This window comes from Miscanthus floridulus, chromosome 14, assembly GCF_019320115.1.
Source record: "Miscanthus floridulus cultivar M001 chromosome 14, ASM1932011v1, whole genome shotgun sequence".
NCBI lineage: Eukaryota > Viridiplantae > Streptophyta > Magnoliopsida > Poales > Poaceae > Miscanthus > Miscanthus floridulus.
In genome coordinates, this window is record NC_089593.1 from 95361956 (window position 1) to 95366639 (window position 4684).

Sequence of the window (4684 nt, forward strand, 5' to 3'; positions counted from 1 at the left end):
GGAGGGGAGGGGCGACGGCGGTTGATTAAGTAGTTGTTTTTTACTTTGTCGAGTGTCCTCGATCTGGGCACTCGGCAAAGAGTTCTTTGCCGAGTGTCAAAAAAAACACTCGGCAAACAAGGAGTTTGCTGAGTGTTTTCTTTTGACACTCGGCAAACCTCCTCTTTACCGAGTGTTTTTTTGCCGAGTGTTTTTAGCTCAGCACTCGGTAAAAAACTTATTTGCCGAGTGCCCAAGAGAATACACTCGGCAAACATAAAAACACTCAATAAATTTAACGTTACCGGTAGTGATAGAGATATGTACCAGATGTAGTAGTACTCTTCAACTAGATGGTGATTAGCTAGATAAGCGGTCACATGTCTGAGAGCACCTATTTTGGCGGATTAATACGTTTATATATATGGAGCATCTCTATCAGGTCTGAGAGTACCATATGACCCTGTTCGGCTGGTATTAAAGTCGGCTGAAGCTGTTTTGTTGGAGAGAAAAATAATGTAGATTCTAGTTGATAAACCGGCTCATAAGTTCAAGCGATCATGCCCAGGGACCCTAGCTAATTTTTTCTTTTTTTTTCTTTTTGTAGAGAATAATATATATGGTACCTACCCTAATTGTAGTATTTCTGAAACAAGAATGACCACACATAGTTCGAGCGGCATGCATGCATAGATGGATAAGGCAACGAGAGGCAGAGGATGGATGGATAAATTAGGGTACGCGACACACTCTTTCGACATGCATATGGTGTGTGCTGTACTACAAGGTTATCATGCCCGGCCGTTGTCCTTTCTTTCTTTTTTCCTGGACCTGAAAGGCATCTGTCCACGTTTCGACCTTCTGAGCTAAGAGAAAGAAAACGTTGTCCCGCCAATGTACAGTACAAGGTTACCAGGGCTAGGTGAGAAACAAGTTGTACTTTCGGTTGGGAAATTCCTTTAGTCCCGGTTTTCCAACCGAGAGCACGAATCCGGGACTAAATGGCCTCTCCTTTAGTCCCGGTTTCTCGCCCGGGACCAAAGGTCCACCTTTAGTTCTGGTTCGTAAAACCAACTGGGACTAAAGAGGCCTCCTGGCCGGGCCACGTGGGCCAGCCCTTTAGTCTTGGTTGGTATTACCAACCGGGACTAAAGGTTTTCTTTTTTTTCTTTTTTTGTTTCTATTTTCAATTGATGATTCGTTTTGATTTTCGAATAGGTTTTCGAATACGCATTCTACGCTGCTAATAATATACGTATTCTACACGATTATAATGTTCGAACATTTTATACAAACTAACGTATATATTACATGCATATACATATATTATACGTTATTTTATGTACATATAGTATGTGTATATATATATATATATATTACAAATAAAGCTTGCATTGTATATTCTATCATATCCTTAGGATAATAAATTCACTCCATCTGGTTTGGCTTCCATGTTTCGTTCATGTTATTGTAGAACTCGCCGGCGGGGTTTAAGACCTGGTCATTAAGAAATCCTGCTATATTCTCTTGAATTGCTTTCAGTTGGTCACGTCGTATGACTTTTTCCTTCAACCATGGAGTCTTCAATAAAAGTTAAAGGAAAAGTATTAATATATATATATATATATATATATATGCGTGTGTTGGTCACGTGATTACTTATATATATGAGCAATAAAAGAAATTATGAATATATGAATATATTTATATAACGTACTTTGAGGATCTCTTCAGGAGTTCTTTTTGCATACGCCATGATGAACTCATAAACATAGTATCCGCAGTAGTTGGTCCCCTGTTCTTGCCTCAGAACCCACTTTTACGAGAAAAAAGATCCGGTGAACTGAAAGCATGCATGGTGTTAATTGAATTATATATATATAAATGTAGGTAGTACTTACTTTGTGTTCGATTACATCCAGTGGTGCTTTGCAATGTTTTATGTGGTGTTCCTCAATGAAACTTTTCCAAACACTACGCCCAATAAAATAAAAAATTAATTTGGCCTTTAATAATTATTGCAGTTAAAAGATCGGGGTATATATAGTTGCTAGAGAGACCAAATTACCCTTGGATAATATCTATCATGTCTTGGTACTCTGTTTGCTCTTTTCTTAACGAGTCTAAGATGCTCAACCGACTATTGACCATATCGATGACCATCAATATCCAGTGATTGCTGCATATGTTTTTATACACAAATATGATCGACATTAACTAGAGTCAACATATATATATGGGAGATAGCTTAGCTAGTAAGCAAATAATTGAACAAATGTCCTTATGATCGACATTAATTATTTAACACTCACTTGACACTACTACACAAACTTTACTGGAGGCGGGCGTTTTCAGTTTCCCGCGGCGGGCAAAGCCGTCCGCCGCGGCCTAGAGGCCACGGTAAATCGTGGCTTAACCGCGGCGGACGGCTTTGCCCGCCGCGGTTAACCAATTTCCCGCGGCGGGCTCTTTAGATGCCCGCCGCGGTTAATAGTTTAAAAAAAACAAAAAAAACCTAGGAGCCCGTCGGCGAGCCCATTCTCGAGCCCATCGACGAGCCCGTTCCCAGCCCAATACCAGCGCCACCGCACGTCGCTGGATCCGCCGCCGGGGTCTCCTCCTCGCCGTATCCGCCGCCGGAGAGGTCATCCTCGCTGGATCCGTGGCCAGGGAGGACGACCTCGTCGGATCTACGGCCAGGGAGCGCAGATCGACCAGATCCACGGCTGTGGACGAAGAAGAGGCCGGACCCGCGCCGCGGACGAAGAGGAGCCTCGATCCGTCGCCTTGGTCGCCCTTGGACGAGGTCGCCGCCGTCGCGCCTAGCTGTCACGGCCCCGTGCGCGCCGCCCGGTCACGCGCCGCTCGATCCACATGACTAGATCTGACCCCGCCGCGACTGGATCCGCCGCCGCCGCGGCTCGAACGTTGGCCGAGAGAGCGAGGAGCCAGTTCATGTTCATCCCGGTCCCGGCGTTGATGTCGTCCTTGCTGCACTTGTGGATCTCCTCCGCATACTCCTGCAGCTGCACCCTAAGCGCCATCAGCTCGTCGTTCAGGGACTCGAACTCCCTGAGCTGCTGCACCATCAGGTAGGGGTCCGGGACCCAGCAGACCTCCGCGACGACGGGAGGGGCAGCAGGATTCAGAGTAGTGATGGTGTGACGCCCAGCGCTGGAACCCTCTGCATCCGCCGCAAAGCCCGGCTGCTGATACCCTGCAGCATATTAGCATAGAAGTCTACAGTAAGCTACAAACAGAAGCTACTACAAGAACTGGTGCAGTAGTAGATAGGATGCTGACCTCCTCCTGGCGATGGTGATGGTGGTGGCAGTGAGGAGCAGGATTTCCTGCATATGGAGACGGCGGAGGCGGAGTACCTTGACCCTGAAAGCAGCGGCTGCCGTGTCCGTGTCCGTGTGGGGTGAAACCCTAACACCTCCCTTTTATATGAAGCCCAATAGATAGGTTGATTTGGGCTCAAAATTGGGCCAGCATTTTACGTGACGGGCCTTATAGGATGCCCGCCACGGTAAATCAATTTACCGTGGCGAGCATCTTAAGACGTCCATCACGGTAAATGCCCTATTTACCGTAGCGGGCATCTTAAGACGTCCGCCACGATAAATCGATTTACCGTGGCGGGCTAAAGTGCCCGCCACGGTAAATAAAAAATGTCCGCCGCGGTAAATCGTGGCATCTACCGCAGCGGGCAAAAATATGTGACCGTCACAGAGTGCAAAAATGTAATGCTGCGCATAATCGTTTGTGTAGCAGTGTGAAGTTATAGGGGAAGAGTATGTCCTTGTTTTGTTGGTTCACTAAGAACCTCATGAGATTTTTCTCGAGTTCCGCTTTCCATTCAGGCGGGGGATTAGGGTGTTTGAATAAGACATTTGGATCAACGAAACCAACATTATTATCCTTTTTCTTTCTGAGTTCTGTCATCTCATATCTGCATATATAAAAATATAGTGTGAGGATATATAATTTATATATATACACTTTAATAGTAGAGAATAATGATGTAGCGCTTGGGCCATAGTATGAATGTCTTCTCTGCTTCTCCTAGAGTCTTCTCCCCATCACCTCCTGAAATGTCAAGAGTTAGATCACTAAAACCTTTGTTAACTCTATCCACTGAGACGCTAACATATCCAGGTGGTATTATTGCCCCATGGATTCTTGGTGTCTTGATAGGATCTGGAGGAGAAAAAACACCGAGAGCCACCATAATTGTGGCATTCCCTTTTAGAATATGTAGCTCACATGATGTAAACGGTGCAGTGATGTCATCCATGGGGAAACGTAGCATTGCGTCATCTTGATTTGGCAACTCCGTGGAAGCACAGCTGCTTTTCAACTAATCAGGGGGGCTAATATTAATGTTGATTCCTAGATCTGATGCCTGCCTTTGGGCACTCATTGCTATTTGCACTTGCTTTATAATTTTGTCCTGCATTCTAGCTTGCATGTGTTTTTCGTGCTCCTATGCTTGAAGCAACGCCTCCCATGACTCACGAACATATTCCTCCAACTTGCTAATCCGCGCTGCTTCCCCATCCTTCCTTCTCTATTGGCTTCTGTAGGTATCTCTGTCGTTAAGGAAACCATGCTCCCAAGAAATATTCCGTCCTAAACCTCTTGTTCGGCCACTGTGTTCAGTAGTCCCGATGGCATATGTCAGTTCATCCTTCTCTCTATT

General features: G+C 45.4%; 1 pseudogene; it reads right to left on the minus strand.

The window, feature by feature from the left end:
* Positions 1-2801: 2801 nt before the first annotated feature.
* On the minus strand, positions 2802-3537 carry LOC136504052 (uncharacterized; annotated as a pseudogene).
* Between the last annotated feature and the right edge of the window lie 1147 nt (positions 3538-4684).